At 36.4% G+C, this 18043-nt stretch overlaps 1 long non-coding RNA gene across 1 annotated transcript; it reads left to right on the top strand.

The window, feature by feature from the left end:
• The first annotated feature begins 9063 nt into the window (after positions 1–9063).
• On the top strand, positions 9064–17350 carry LOC118765899. The gene is made up of 3 exons (XR_005001813.1): positions 9064–9075; positions 16335–16338; positions 17218–17350. It is a non-coding gene; the product is annotated as an uncharacterized LOC118765899 (long non-coding RNA).
• Positions 17351–18043: the final 693 nt, after the last annotated feature.

Genomic DNA, 18043 nt, shown 5'->3' with positions numbered 1-18043 from the left:
ATAACAATAATAGTTAAATAAATAATCAAATAGAACAAAACAATATTTCTTAAAGAAATAAAATCATGATTGTTCTTATAGAGGAAACTCCATTAACTAAATTTGAAACTTAAAACATTAGGACCAGGTGCCTATAAAACACTTATCATGTTAAATATTTGAGGTAAAAAAATATAGTAAATAGATAGAAAAATGTATTTATCTGTGAAGATATAATTTAGCTTTAAGAAAAAATATTAATAAACTATAGAATATCTTTTCACTAGCTATACTCTAATATTTTAATTCACAAACTATTTTACAAAGCAATCACACTTAATATCTTTAGATTTTAGTTCACATTTACCAATTATAAAAAAATAAAATTATAAAAGTACGTATCTAAATTATAGTCAACAAATATAGCAATTAGAAATCCATATTTTTTCAATCAATAAACATATAAATAAATAAATAAATTACTCCATTATTACTTCAATAAATATTATAGATATCATTCCGAAAATATTTATGAAATAAAAAATAAAAAATTCCAAAACTAAAAACGTATTACTTATCGTTTATAAAATTATTTGTGAAAGAAGTACTTATTATTATTATTATTAAATTTAATAGTACTAAAAATATAATAAAAACCTTTACTTATACTAAAAAAAAATTTATAATCTAAATCACAAAGTAACAAACTAATATTTTACAATTTAAGTTCAGATATAATAATTATAAAATAATAATAATTAAATAAATGTACGTATCTAAATTATCATTAACAAATAAAAAAAATTAGTAATTCATATTTATCAATCAATACTTATATAGATTACATTATTATTTCTTAAATAAAATTGTATACTTATCTCTCCAAAGATATATTATGAACTAAAAAACGTCTTACTTAGCGTGTGAAGATGTGGCTTAAAGAAATAGAACAAACTGATGGAAATGTACATTTTATCGAGTGACTATAATTTTAAATTGAATTGTTTTTCGATTAAATTTAATTGCAATTCGAATTTAAATTATAGCCATGAACGTACGTAGTCTATTACTTATTATATATTGTTTATTCATTTTTGTACTTTTTGTGATCTAGTTATATGTTTTAAAAATTATTTATTTTTTTATTTATGATTTGTTTATGTCTATCATTGTTTGAATTGCATAATAGTGGTTTTTCTCTAATTTATATATATTATAGTATATATATGTATATATAGATATAATATGTATTCATTCACACACACACACACATACATATAATATATATATATATATATATATATAGATATAACATGTATTCATCCAGTCGAAAGACGCCTGTTTGTGATGTCCTGTTATTGTTATTATTATTATTGTTGTTTTTATGTATTATTTTTGTATTCATATTTGTGTAACATCCTCCGTTTTTCTGTCCTTGTTTTCATATACATTCAAAGCTTTCTTCCAAGGAATCTAATGCTCGTAGCTTAGTTTTTCGTTGGGGCTGGCCAGATTTGAGCAATCTCAAGATTAATCAGCCGAAATTGCGAGGATGATCCGGTTCTTGACTGAAGATTGAAGGCTTCGAATGTCCCGTCTGTGTTTTTTGTATCGTCTTCTAAATATTTTGCGTTCTTGTCCCAGTTTGTATTTTATATATATATGCATATATATATATATATATATATATATATATATAGAGAGAGAGAGAGAGAGAGAGAGCTAGATAGATAGGTAGACTGACAGACAGATAGATAAACTACTTTTTGCTTACATTTTTCACTGAGGAGTTGTAGAAAAGTGCTGAAACATGTTTATTGTGTTCAGGGATCAGTTTCAAAGACCAGATCCACCCTGATCTGTGTAAAGATTTCAAGGTTTAGCTCTCTTAGCTGTTGTTTTTAGATTTGAAACACTTCTACTGGCAGACTAAATCTACATTTCCCTCTATGTCACACGTGCAACATCATACATGATATATATTCAATATAGAGAACAATTGCTTTGATGTTGTTTTTTTTCCCTCGGCCCCAATGTTACATAGTCTGTCTCTTTACTAATTGTCAAACCAATGACTTTGGAAAACTTGTTTTGCTAATTCGAGTTTTGTATTGAGGTAGCTTTTATTTTCTATAACGTTCAAATGAGAATGAAAATATGGCTGCGTATGTGTGAGTATATATATATATAGATATATATGTGTGTGTCTATAGATTGCTATAAAAGCATTTATAACCAGTCTGTTTCAGTACAAATATGTTTGATTCTCACATACGTGATAAAGTAGAAAAATAGCTAAGTCATAAGAATAGGAATGGCAGTGGTGGTGGTGGTGGGTGGTGGGTGGTGGTTCTTTTTGAGCAGCAGTAATTTTCAAAAAAATGTTTCCCCTCCATGCTTACACTAAATAACACGCCAAAACTGTTATGTTCCACCATCAACAATTCAAATGTTTTTATACAAATATTAAAATCGCATTTTAAAACAGAAATGAGTGAAGCATTGCAGCAAAGAAACACACATTCAACAATCTGCATTAAAAAACCCTCAGATTTTCTAAAATATTGGCAGCACATTCCAGACTTCTGAAAGGAGATGAATGTAGAAGAAAACATTCTACAGAAGCAATGAGCAGACAACACAGGAGTCACAGGTTTATACAAACACAAAACTATAGAAAATGTAGAAAAAAAAAATTGTTCGATTTATTAAAACTGCCTTTTCCTCCTGGGGCTGTATCATAATTACAAAATGGCAATGAAGACCAATGCTGCTTGCAAAATGGAGAGAATCTCAAGGTTCCAAAATTCTCTAAAATTGACATGCCATTAAGGAAAAGGAGAGCCTTATTGTCTGGACTTAAGGAGACAGTTGGGCACAGGGTTTTGGCTGTAGAGCAGTGCTCTGCAATCTTTTTCTACTTGCAGTACACTTGGATATTCTTTTCAAAATTCAGCAGCACACCTGAACTAACTATATAAGTATAGGGGAAAAAATTATACTCAGGTTACACTGTGGCACACCTAGCATTGTCTTGTGGAACATCAGTGTTGGCATACCGGTTGTGGTGCACTGCTCTAGAGTGACCATTGTAGCGAGTCAGGAAAGCTATTTGTGTTGCCACAGCATAGCACAGTTGTGCTGTGGCATACTCCAGCCAATCAGGGCTGGACACATAGGAATACCAAAGGCAGTTCTCTGCCCAAGCAGAGAAGTGGGAGGTTTTAAGCAGTTGGGGAAAAGATGGCACAGCAGCAACAGTTCTTTTTTCCATGTGAAACAGTTTTTGCTTTTTCACCAACTTCCTGCAGCCAGTTTGGAATTATATCAGCTCTTGTCTTGTTACCTCTGGAACAGCCGAGTTCACAGCCACAACTCTGCCTCATAATGAACTGTATGTTTTCGCTTATGCTAGCTTCATCCCTATTAGCTTATAACAGCTTCCAACAGAATCATTTTGTTCAAAAGTAAGTTATAATGCTTAACCTGACTCACATGCATAGACAGGCTACAAATCTTGCTATTTATTAACTCTTGTTCCAATTTTAATGAAATTACAATGTTTTGTTTAAAAGCTGCCTTCTGATATTCATTTACACATGTTTCTCAAAAGCACGTTTAGTGGACTTTTTCATGGACACTTTCATACTTTAAATTAGTGGCCACTCTCGCGAAAACCATCAAAGAGAGTGGACAGGAAAGGAGGAAGAAGTAGGACAAGGTAGGGAGTGGGAAACTGAAGAATGAAGAATGAGTTGAAAACAGAGAATGATAGATGGAAGAGAGAGAAAAATCGAAGGTGATTCTAAGATGTCAGTGAAAACAAGGAGGACTGAAGTGTAGAGGAATGTGGATGTGTGTGTGTGTGTGTGTGTACATTGCAGTTGTCATCTAGGGTGAGACACTGGGAAGAGGGATCTGTGTGCCACCTGTTCAGTTGATTGGCTGTGAGTCATAGAACTGCTTGACCTGAGCTGACCTTGAGTTGAACAACAACAACAGAAATGTGTAGAGTTTCAGCCAGAGTGGATACCAATATTTCAAGTAAGGTATTGAACATGTCCATGATAATAAACACACACACACACACACAGAGGTGCACATATGCAGACACAGAGGAGGAGGAGGAGGCACATAGTGGATCACAATTGTAAGGTCACCACTGTATTTCCCAGCAGTGTATCTTTAAGCAAGGCACTTTATTTCACATTGCCCCCACCCCCCACCCCGATCCACTCATCTGGCAAAAGTGAGATGTGCCCGTAATTCAAAGGTCCAGCTGCTTTGTCACATTCTATATCATTGCTGAATCTTCCAGAGAATTACATTGAATGTATGCATGTTTGTGGTGTACTCAGCCACTTTCACATTAATTCCACAAGCAGACTGTTCTGTTGATCAGACCAACTGGAAAATGTTGTGACCAATGGAGTGCCACACACTTGCACAGATATATGGAGTACACACACACACACACACACACACACACACACACACACACACACACAACACACACACACACACACACACACATGAGCATACTCTCACACTCACACACAAACTGAGTGGCACCTTTAGAGGAGAGACGCCAATCTTTTGTTGCTGAAATGAATATGAAAATGAGTAGCTTTTCAACTTCAAATACATAAAGAATAATGGTAGAAATTGAATGGGAACAAATTTGAAGTGTTTTGTTAAGTGAAGCATGAATCGTTAGTATAATGATTCTATGAAAGAAGACATGGTTGAATGGATGACAGGCTGTAACCTATCTACAGTGTAACATAGAGTTCAAAGTTCAAACATCTGCTTTCAATGAAATGTTAACCAAAATTTCAGGAGTTGGATTTGGTTGACAGGAAACTCTTGTAGAGACTGTTTGTGGGGACTTGATCTGTGGCCCTCTGTAACAACATCATTTACATTTTGACTCCTGGCACAGGCAAAATTTGGAAGTTAACATTTCTACATTTAGTAACAAATCCAAATTCCTTGTTAAAAAAATGTTTTTGTTTTTTGATATTTCTTTCGAAACTTGAAACAGGAAGAAAAGCAAAAAAATAAAATCCTCTCCACTTGAGAGTGGGACTCCATTGTTGGAGGGGAGTGAGCAATTATACTGATGTATGAATTAAGTACCAGTTCTGTACTGGGGTTGATCTAATCGACTGGCCCCACTCCCCCAAAATTTCAGGCCTTGTGCCTAGGGTAGAAATTAGGATCTTTACCTTTTGACCGACAGATTTTAAAAAATGATTTTTTTGTAACTAAACACTTTCAAACTTCGGACACTGGTAGAATGTGTCATAAAACATCTTTCACTCTTAGCATTTTTGAGAAAAACTTATAGTTATTTCATGTTAAAGTTGTCCTATTTCGGTAATTTCAACCAATCAATGACATTTATTCAGCTGAATAAAATTACTATTGTTGTCTGTCAACAAGAACTATCAGCAGTGTATATTTCGTTTGTCCCTGTTATTTATGACAACTCTAAAACCCTAACCCTGACTCTAAAACCTTACAGCTAAAACCAGTACAAACACATGAACAATGTCATAAATAACAGTGACAAACGAAAAATACATGGCCAATAGTTGTTGTTGACAAACAACGGCAGTAATTTTATTCAGCTGAATACACGTCATTGATTGGTTGAAATTACAGAAATAGGACAACTTTAATGTGAAATTACTTCGTAATAGGCGTAGGAGTGGCTGTGTGGTAAGTAGCTTGCACTTACCAACCACATGGTCTCAGGTTCAGTCCCACTGTGTGGCACCTTGGGCAAGTGTCTTCTACTATAGCTTCGGGCCTACCAAAGCCTTGTGAGTGGATTTGGTAGATGGAAACTGAAAGAAACCCGTCGTATATATGTATATGTGTGTGTGTTTGTGTGCCTGTGTTTGTCCCCCCAACATCGCTTGACAAACGATGCTGGTGTGTTTATGTCCCTGTAACTTAGCGGTTCTGCAAAAGTGACCGATAGAATAAGTACTAGGCTTACAAAGAATAAGTCCTGGGGTCGATTTGCTCGACTAAAGGCGGTGCTCCAGCATGGCTGCAGTCAAATGACTGAAACAAGTAAAAGAATAAAGAGTAAATATAAGTTTTTCTCAAAAATGCTAAGAGTAAAAGATGTTTTATATGACACATTCTACCAGTGTCCGAAGTTTGAAAGTGTTTAGTTCCAAAAAATTATTTTTTAAATCTGTCGGTCAAGAGGTAAGGATCCACAAATTATACTGATGTATGCCTTTCTTCTTTTTTTTTTTTTGGTAGTGAGGAGCAGGGTCATTATTCCAAAGGCTGAGGGAGGGAGTGGTTTAAAGATTTGATCCTTTGCAAAACACTAATTTTCAGAGATTTGGCCTCCTTCATTTCATTTGCTGGTTAACAAGCATCTATGCATACAGGGTAGACACTGTTGGTTCAATAAATATATATATATATATATATAAAACAAAGTAAAATTGGAAGGTGTCGCACGAGTGAATATATATAGGGAATGGGATTTGAAAATGCAGAGGTCAAAGATGATTATTGACTTGACCAGTTTCACTTGTTCTAAAAAAAGATTTTCAAAAGTGCAAGGCTTTGTATAGCCTTTGTGGTGTAAGAAATTAGTTGACATAGATGTATTAAAATCCAGGGATTGAGTCTTTAGAATGATCAGAAAATGTTAATATGGGACTTTGTGTTTAAACAGTTTACATAAAAGTGTTCAAAATAGGCAGGAAAATAAGTTCATAATTGTTTATAAGTTCATCAGAAATCATAATTGTTTATAAGGATGACCAACATTTTCCTTTTTCTTTTCTTTTTTTTTTGGTAGTGAGGAGCAGGGTCATTATTCTGAAGGCTGACCAACCTCTTTTTCTCTCTCTCTAGTCTTGTATGTGTGCAGGAGGGACATGAAGGTGCTCAACAGCGACATCAACATCTGGGAGGACCTGGTGGCAGACTGCACCAGGTGGAAAAGCACACTTCTCAAACAACTACAGATCAGTGAAGAGAAGTGTGTCAGCTGCAGTTGCAGAAAAGCGACCCCGACGAAAAGTATCGACAACCGACAGACCACACTGCACAAGCCGAGTGGCCCAACCTAGACAATAAATGGATGGATTTGATACCCATGGTCAGCCATGACCGAAGGTGGCCCTAAAAAAGACTTGTGTATGTGTTTAAGACCGGAGATGAAGAAAAAAGGTTGGTCATCCTTATAAACAATTATGATTTTTGAACTTTTGATAAAGCCATACACACATTCTCCTGTCAAATACTGTCAACAAATCCTTTCTGTATATATACTTGTAAACAATTATGATTTCTGATAAACTTATAAACAATTATGAATTTATTTTACTGTCTATTTTGAACACTTCTATGTAAACTGTTTAACCCTTTAGTGTTTAAACCGGTCATATCCGGCCCAAATATTCTATATGTTTTATATTCAAACTGGCGATATCCAGCCTCTCACACCTAACCTACATTGACATTCTAAAAATAAACAATCACATCATTGAAACCCCAAAGCTATAAGATAATGCTTGATTAATTCAAAACAATTTGAGTAAAAAAATATTACATTTAACAGAGTAATCTGAATACTAAAGGGTTAAACACAAAGCTTCTCTTAACGTTTTCTTATCATTTGTCAAAGAGTTTTCAAATCCTCTTCAATATATATATCATTTGTAGAAAACATAGATGCATAGCAGCACACATATTTTGAAGGGGTCATCATAGGCCAACAAGTTTGGAGGCCTGACGATATGCCATAAAGCTAAACCGTTTATGGACAGGAAACCTAACGTAATCCCATATATTGACCTTCCCCATTTTTTATATATACACATACATATATTTATATGTACATACATGTAAAGAGGGGGAGAGAGAGAGATATCATTTACCTTATATATATATATATATATATATATACCTTCGAAACACGCATTAAGTCAAAACAGAGGCAGCTGAAGAAGGGGAATGTTCCTTGTGTTGTATGTCTTCTACTCGGTTTTTTCATTGTTAAATAAGTCCGTTTCCTTGTTTTGTTTTTATGTTTTCATTTCTCGTGTTCTACGTTTTTTGTGGTGTCCTGTACCCATATATGTATGTATATATACATATAGATGTAGGTATGTACATATATGTATGTATGTATGCATTTGTTTTATTTATTAAATTGTTATTATATATATATATATACACACACACACACAAACACGGAGAGAGAGAGAGTGTGTGTCAGTGTGCCCACAGCTGACCCTGTGACACATTTTATTCAGACAATAAAATGTTGTCAGGATAGGATACAGAAGTGATCCACATTTCTCGTCCTCACGGATTTAACTAATCCTGGTGCAGGTGAAGGATAATATCTGTTGCTTGGCATTTCAGTCGTTCAGCGTTATGGATAATGGGGTGGGTGGGGGTGGTGGGGTGTTTGCTAGGTGAAGGATCAAATCTATCTGTAGCACTTTTAGTCAATCTGCAGTTTTATACAGCTTAATCTGTGACTAATTTAATTTCTAATTAGAAAATGACAGATGGCACACATCAGTGTGTCTAGACTTGTCCCCTATAATTCTCTTCTTCCTCTCTCTCTCATATACATAGTTTCCCACAAATCACAAATATATATTTTTATGCACACACAAATACATACACACATATAAACATATATGTATGTCTATATATAGCTTACAGATCCAATAGAGGTAGAATCAACGAAAAATGTACTCCATCCAGTGAGAGATGAATATCAATTTAAATACACAACCGAAAGAGCTACAAATAGTTTCATGCTATTATGATACTTAAACAGACATATTTATAAAATATCCCATGTGTCTTAAAGCAATCTTTCAGGCTCTGTTTTCAGCATTAGATATACTTTTGGTACGAGGGGCGTTCAATAAGTAATGCCTCTGACCCACTTGCAGTTGTTTGATCTAGCTGAAAATTTACATGTGCAATTATTTATATCTCTATAGATTAGGTGGCAAATTACAGCTCTGAACTAATTGTGGTTTTTGATATACAGGTGTTTGAACTGAGTCAAGTGTAAAATGGAGCCTGTTGAGTGTCGAGCAGTGATCCGGTTTTTGTATTTGAAAGGACGCACACCACGGGAGACTTTTGATGAAATGAAAGTAACTTATGTTGATGATGCCCCATCATATGACCTTGTAAAACGCTGGCATCGTGAATTCAAACATGGTTGGATCTCTGTGGAAACAGCTCCCAGATCTGGTCGGTCCCCTTCTGCCATTGATGAGGCATCTGTCCGTCAAGTTGAGGCTGCCATTTTGGAAGATCGACGCATAACTATTCGCCAAATAGTCCATGAGGTCAAGTTTAGTACCGGGTCTGTGGAAACTATCAATCATGACCATTTGCATATGCAAAAGGTGTCTGCCAGATGGATTCCCAGGTTGCTCACACCTTTCCAGAAGCAAGAACGCGTCGAGTGCTCGAGGATGAATTTGGAGATGTGCCTGTTATGTAATCATCACAACAAACATGAACAATCAACGTTGCCCATTGTCTCCCTTGATACAAAGACATTCAGTAAGTTTCCCGCCACAACAAATACCTTGTACAACAACGGCAGTCTAATAAAGTATCTCGTATCGTTAACACGTTTTTTCAGTCTCTCTCACTTTCTTAATCTTTCATACTAAGTACTCACTACTTCCTTTAATACTCAATACATTATATATATATAACAACAACATGGTGTCAGAATACTAAAAGAACCCAAAATACAGAAACCAAAAGAAAAAAGAAGTTGAAATCATACTTCAAAGACGAAATGGAAAATTTACCGCATCCAAAAGACCTAGACTTTAATCAGGAAAATCTAGCCGCAGCATGGAAAAAGTGGAAAAAAGAATTCAATCTCTTTTTGATAGCAACAGAAAGTGACATGAAGCCAGACAAAGTAAAAACTTCAATGTTTTTAACTTGCATCGGTTCCAAAGGCCGAGACATCCATTCCACTCTGGATTTCGATTCACCCGACGAAGAAATGAACCTTCAACAGTAATCGAAAAATTCAATGCATATTGTGAACCCAGGAAAAATAACTTTCCTGAGACACAAATTCTTCACATGTGGACAAGCGGAACATCAAAATTCGATGAGTACGTGGTAGAGTTGCGCCAAAAGGCACAAAGTGCGAATTCGGCAACCTCACAGACAGTCTCACCAAAGATATTCTGATATGTGGAATCAGAGACATGAGATTAAGAGAAAGATTATTGAGAGAACCAAATTTAGACCTACAAAAAACAATTCAAGCAGGTCAGAGTGCAGAGCAAACACGACTCCAATCAAGGATGCTAAATGCCACATCCGAAACAAGAGATAACGAAATCTCGAGGGTATATAGTCAACACGACAGAAAAGGCGCCAAAACTCAAATAACTCCCATATGCAATCCAGACATCAAAACGAACAAGGCGGAAGTGACAGAAAGCCCGCGAAGTTTCAAGCGCCAAGTCAACACTACGTCACTAACTGTCACTATTGTGGTTATAATCACAAAAGAAATAAATGCCCAGCATTTCACAAGACATGTGAAAAATGCAAGAAACAAGGACACTATGCAAAAATGTGCAAATCAAGAAAATTTGTACATAAAGTAGAGATACATACCGACGATGAATCAGATGACGATACACATGCACTCGAATGATCACTGCAAATAATTCCCGCGTGCACAAAATCGAAAATTCAAGACTTCAAAAGACATTTGGACGGTCGAACTAAAAGTGAACAACTCGAATGTAACATTCAAAATTGATACTGGAGCAGACGTAACCGTACTGCCATTCAGAGAATAAAAATATAATTCCAAAACCACAACTGCAAAAACCTCAACTCGATTATCAGCTTACAATAACACAGCTATAAAAGTGCTAGGAAAATGCACAGCAGTCATTAATACAAAGAATTATCAAAGCAAATAAAATTCATTGTTGCAAAAACAAACTCGCACGCAGTTATAGATGCAAAGACAGCTAAAGATCTGAACCCGATTCAGAGAATTTCAAAAATAAATTCGTCGAACACAAACGACATATTAGAAAAATATGAAGACTGTTTCGGAGAAATCGGCACTTTGTCAATAACACATCATATCACAGTGGATCCACAAATAACTCCTGTAATTCATCCACCAAGATCGGTTCCTTTTTCTATAAAAGAAAAACTCAACAAAGAATTAAAAAGAATGACAGAATTAGGTATCATAAAACCTGTTAGTGAACCTACAGACTGGGTAAATTCCCTAGTCATCGTTGAAAAAGCCAACGGAAAACTCCGACTCTGTTTAGACCCCAAGAATCTAAACAAAGCCATAAAAAGGCAACATTTCAAACTCCCTACAGCGGAGGACATTTTTGCACAAATGCATAACCCTAAATATTTTTCAAAACTCGATGCATCTAATGGATACTGGCAAATTCCAGTTGACGAAGAAAGCTCCATCTGTTAACGTTCAACACACCTTTTGGAAGGTATCGCTTCACACGACTACCCTTTGGAATTCACAGCGCCAGTGAAGTTTTCCAAAAAGAATTGCAAAAATAATAGAGGGCATAGAAGGAGCAAGAAATTCACAGGATGACATCATAATCTGGTCCAGCACTTTAGAAGAACACACAAATAGACTACAACAAGTTTTCGATCGAATCCGAAAGCACGGATTAAAGTTAAATAAATCAAAGTGTATCTTCTATGAATCACAAATCAAGTACCTTGGGCATCTATTAACCAGCGAAGGGATAAAACAAGATCCAACCAAAGTACAAGCAATCATTCACATGCCACTGCCAACAAGTAAAAAAGAATTACAAAGATTCCTAGGTATGACAAATTACCTATGTAAATTTTTATCTAATTACTCCGAAGTTACAGCACCATTACGCCAGCTTCTACAGAGTGACACGTTATGGTCATTCGACAAACCACAAATCGAAGCATAAAAAAGCTAAAAGAAATGATTACCAGAAAAACCAGTGCTACAATTTTATAATCCAGATCTACCAATAAAAATAACTACAGATGCTAGTAAGCATGGGCTCGGAGCGATACTTGAGCAGAAAAACACAACGAAAGATGGCTACCTGTTTCGTTTGCATCTCGTGCAACAACTCAAGCGGAACAAAACTACTGTCTGATAGAGAGCGAAGCTCTCAGTATAGTTTTCGCATGCAAGAAATTTCATCAGTTTATATACGGAACTCATTTCAGAATCGAAAATGACCATAAACCGTTGAAGCAAATATTCAAAAAATCGATCACTAATGCCCCCGAATCCAAAGATTTCTACTAACATTACAAAGATATGATTTTGACCTAAACCACATACCTGGTAAAGAATCAATTGTTGCAGATACCCTATCACGTGCATACCTTGAGCAAAATACTCCAGAAGTATCAGACAAAGATATGAAATCGCACATACATGCAGTAATAAAAAATTACCCATAACCGACACTAAATTAAACGAGTATAAAGAAGCCACTGCAGACACCCGTCACTACAGACACTCATCACATATACAAGAACAGAATGGCCCCCAAAAGCAAAATACCAATAAACATCAAACCATTCGTCTCCGTTCGTGATGAAATATCAATCGTCAATGGTCTCGTTCTAAAAGGTTCAAGAATAATTGTACCTAAGTCATTACGTAGAGAAGCTCTACAGGAAATACATACCGGACACATGGGTATCGAAAAATGCATAGAGAGAGCGAAGGAATGTATATACTGGCCCGGCATTAACGCTCAAATCAAAGACATGATTAACACATGCTCATACTGCATTGACTACAAAAATCAACAAGCAGCCGAACCACTAATAAATCATGAAATACCTACTACACCATGGACCAAAGTGGGTACAGACGTATTTCACCTGTCTGGAAATTCGTATGTCACAATTATTGACTATACAACAAGATTTTTTGATCTACACGAAGTAAATGATTGCCAGTCAAAAACCGTAATCAAAAAATTAAAAGAAACTTTTGCGAAATTCGGAATTCCGCAAACAGTTGTAAGTGACAATGGTCCAGAATTCAATTCGGCTGAATTCAAAAATTTGCAAAAATTGGCATTTTCATCACACGAAGACAAGCCCCCCATTATCATCAAGCGAATGGCATGGTTGAGAGAAATATACAGACAATAAAAAAGACGCTAAAAAAGGCATTCAAAAGTGGCGAAGAACCTCAGTTAGCACTCTTAGCATTACGCACGACTAAATTACAAAATGGTGCACCATCCCCTGCAAATCAAATAATGATAGAACATTGCGAACAAATCTCCCAAACATATTACACGACAAAATTGGTATCAGGCCTCACGAAAAGAAGAAATCAAACATTACAACAGAACTCCCAGAGTTAAAACCACACGACACGGTTAGAATTAAGTTTAACAACAATTGGTTTAGAAGGGGCAAAATAATTAAAAAACTAGAGCTACCTCGTTCATACTTAGTAATAACAGAGGAAGGTAATACAGTCAAACGAAATAGACAACATATTCTTAAAACAAATGAACACGTTCGCATAACAGAAGAATTAGATTATGAAAATATATTTCCAAAGTCAACAAACACGCATGAAAAAACAAAAACAGCACAACTACAGAATTCAACACTACAAAATAATAAAACCACAAAAAGTGGATGATGAATAATTATTCCCTGTAGATACAGATAAAAAAAAAAAATAAATAAATAAATAAATAAAAAGGGAAGATGTTATGTAATCATCACAACAAACATGAACAATCAACGTTGCCCATTGTCTCCCTTGATACAAGGACATTCAGTAAGTTTCCCGCCACAACAAATACCTTGTACAACAACAGCAGTCTAATAAAGTATCTCGTATCGTTAACACGTTTTTTCAGTCTCTCTCACTTTCTTAATCTTTCATACTAAGTACTCACTACTTCCTTTAATACTCAATACATTATATATATATAACAACAACAGTGCCAAGAAGATGAGTCAAAATTTTTCAAAGACTGATTACACAGGATGAAACCTGGGTCCATCACTATGATCCAGAGACCAAATGCCCAGTCAATGCCAGTGGAAGCACCGTGACTCACCTCCTCCAAAGAAGGCAAGGGTGCAGCCCTCCGCTGGCAAGGTCATGCTCACAGTCTTCTGGGACAAGGACGGAGTAGTGATGACAGATTTCCTGGCAAAGGGTACCACAATTACAGGAGCCTATTATGCTTCACTTTTGAGGAAATTAAGAGAAGCTATCAAAATCAAGAGGCGGGGCAGATCAGCAAAGGCATCCTCCTCCTGCAGGACAACGCTCTGGTCTACAACTCGCGTGTCGCCAGATCAGAAGCCACAGGCGTTATGGCTATTAACTCCTCCCCCATCCCCCTACTCTCCTGACCCTGCACCCTCTGATTTTCACCTCTTCCCAGCCATGAAGTTGTTTTTGAAAGGAAAGCATTTCCCAGATGATGCAGCCTTGATTTTTGAAGTCACATCGTAGTTGGAGGACCAAGCTGAGGTCTTCTACAAAAACGGTCTCCAGAGTTGCATTAAATGATGGGAGAAATGTGTAACTCTGAGTGGTTCCTATGTAGAAAAAGACTAATAACTGTGCCAAGTTTCGTTGCTCTACTGCTATGGGAAGTGGGTCAGGGGCATTACTTATTGAACGCCCCTCGTAGCTCTTTCAGTTGTGTATTTAAATTGATATGTCTATACACACACACATACGCATGCATTTATATATATGGAAAAAGAAAAAGATATATATATCTATATATCTTTTATATATTTCTATATCTTTTTTATTTTTATTTAAAAGAAACATTTTTAAATTGTAAAAATTTAAAAATTTTATATATATTTTTTAAAATGTGTACATATGTATCAATTTTTTCTACATGTGTGTGGGGGCAGATGAGGGCCATTAGCCATGGTGAAGGCAACTTTTCTGGGAGAAGGACACACTGACATAAAACCAGGTCATGGTAATGATGGTCCCCTGAATTGGTTGTACTATCAAAGCCATGACTGTTTGATAGGGTCAGACTGGGATCCTGTTTTGAAATGAAGCTGTGATTAGGACAACCTGTACAGGAGAATAAAGCTCTGAATTCAAATTGACTTACCACTGCTGGCTTGCAGTCTCCATTTGAGGAAAAGCCTAGGAGAAGGTATAAAACTCCGATATAAAACTTGCAGTCAACTTAGTACTAGTCATCTTGCTTTGCTTGTCACTGGAATCTACCATTTTGACTCAGGGAATGGCAGAAGTGTTGTACAAGCGTTTGTCACTGAAATCCAATGAAGTACAGATGTCCTCGACAAAACACCATCATCATACAATCACCACTTTTCCAAAGTCCCATGGTGATAGAAGCGAGGCAATGTATGGAGACTTGACTGGTTGGAAGCATACAGTTACAAATCTGCACATAAGCTGGAAGGTTTCTTAGCATTGCTAACATGTTTTCGTGGACAGGAACTGTTTTTGGTGGAGAATCCTGATCAGCACTTTTAAGGCGAACACTGCTCACCTGGAATATACTGGGAAGGTGCACTAAATATTGTCTGTCCTTTCTCTGCTGGTTGGTTTACTGTGGTTAACGGTGGTTCAATTTAGCAGGAATGAACAAAGAATTGATACAAACAATGATTAACAAGAATGCAAGGAATAAGGTTTCTCTTAACCTGGCCTGCTGGCATTTGAGAACCATTTTAGATTGAGAAATAGGCCCGGAAGAAGAACAGCTCTTAGTAACTAAGGAGCTGAGGTGTCTTGATGTTGACATTGCAATTCTTTCTGAAATGAGATGTTCAGATGAAGATCATCTTGTCGAAAAAGTAATGGTTTCCCATTATTCTGGGTTGGAAATCCAAAGGGAGAGAAAAGGGAAGGTGGTGTTGGGTTTGCAATCAGAAGTGATTTACTGAAGGACCTAGAACAACCACAAAGCATAAATAAATGCATAATGAAACCCCAGATCCCTTTTTCTTGTGGACATTTTGTAACTGTTTTCTCTATTTATGCTAGTGAGGAAAATATCCGTGCATTTTATGCAGAGCTTAGAAGTATTCTGTCAGTCACTTTCAATGAGAAGTTGGTTGTGCTTGGTGACTTTGATGCATGAGTTGGTTGAGACTATGGTGCTTGGAATGTACTTGACCATTATGGAATAGGAAAGGTGAGCAACAATGGGCTGCATCTGCTGCAAATGTACTCTGAGCTAGGGCTGGTTGTTGAGAAGACTTTCTTTCATCATAAGATGAAGCTTAAAGTTATCTGGATTCACCCAAGATCGAAGCAAGGTCACATGATTGACTTTATATTATCATGGAAAGCTGACTTAAAAGATTTGTACAGTCTCAGAGTATTACAAGGTTCTGATTGTGATACTGATCACAAAATGGTTAGGGCCAAGTTCAAGTTCAGGATCCACAAGAAAATTCGTAGTGCAGGTGTACGAGTACCAAAGAAAATTGATGTAGAGCAGTTTTGTAGTTATTTCAGAAAAGAGATGCAGCAATGTTCATTTTGAAGAGTCATGGCAATCTTTTCGGGATTGAATATATAAAATGGGTTCAGAGGTGTTAGGTTTTAAGAGGAGACAACACTGAGACTGGTTTGATTCCAATGATACAGTGATAAATGAGCTTTTAGCAACAAAGTGGTCCACTCATGAAAAGCTTCTTGACCCAAACGTAAAGAACAATGTGCAACTAGAAAAGTTGTACAAGTCTCAGAAAGCAGACTTGCAAAAGGAACTCAGGAGGCTTAAAGACACTCAGTGGAGAAATTTGTTTGAGGAAGTACAGGTGGCCTATGACAGGAAAGACATTAAAAGTTTCTATAGTTTATTGCAGCAAGCTTTTGCACTGCAATCTTCATCATCCTTTGTTCCCTTGAAGTTGAAAGATGGAGATGAATGTATTAAAGATCCTCCTGGAATAATGACTAGATTAAGAGAACACTTTGCAGATCTTTTCCACAATCCATCTGTAGTGAATACGGAGACCATAAACAACATTCCGCAGAGAGAGATAGTGCAATACATGAACAATACCCCTTCCATTGAAGAAGTAAATCTGAGATCAGGTAAAGCTCTTGGATTGGATGGTATTCCAGTTGAATTCTGAAAGCAGGTGGGGATCACATTTCATCTGAAATTCATAACCTGACAATTTGAGTTTGGAATGAATCTTCTGTGCCACAAGATTGGATAAATGGCATTCTAATCTCTCTATACAAGGGTAAGGGCCCGAAAGCAGTGTGTGGTAATTCTAGAGGGATAACTTTTCTGGCACATACTGGGAAGATACTTTCAAGGATCATGTTGGATCGTCTTGTTGAGAATGTGTGTTTACATGTGATTCCTGAAGAACAGAGTGGCTTCAGTCCTGAGTGAGGAACAATGGACATGATGTTTTCTGTGAGGCAGGTTCAAGAGAAATGTTTAGAGGAACAAATGCCACTATTCCAGATATTCATAGATTTAACGAAGGTATTTGACATGGCAAACAGGGAGGCACTGTGGATTGTTTTGTGTAAACTTGGTTGCCCAATGCCGTTTGTGAGCATCTTTAAGGAACTATACAGAAACATGAAAGCTCAGGTAGTCTTTAAAGGTGAGCTATCTCATGAATTTTTGGTGGACAATGGTGTCAAACAGGGAGATATTCCTGCCCCTACCCTTTTCTCTATTTTGCTGCATTGCATTGGTCTGCTTTCAAGGATTGCTACAGAGGAATCGGAATCAGATTTTAGACGTCTGGTCACATCTGGTTTAAGACTTTCAAAATACTTGTTAGAAAATTACTTTATGCTGATTTGTTGGCACACTCAGAATGGGGGGGGGGATATGCAACATTTAATGGACAGATTTTCCACTGCATGTGTACATTTCAGACTCACAATTAGTCTTGGGAAAACCAAAGTAATGTTTACTCCTGTGCCAGGACAAACATATTCTGAACCAAACATTTTTGTGAATGGAACAAGGTTAGAAGTCGTTGA

This window comes from Octopus sinensis, linkage group LG14, assembly GCF_006345805.1.
Source record: "Octopus sinensis linkage group LG14, ASM634580v1, whole genome shotgun sequence".
Classification (NCBI taxonomy): Eukaryota; Metazoa; Mollusca; class Cephalopoda; order Octopoda; family Octopodidae; genus Octopus; species Octopus sinensis.
The sequence above is the reverse complement of the archived record's forward strand: the minus strand, read 5'-3'. Positions and strand labels throughout refer to the sequence as shown.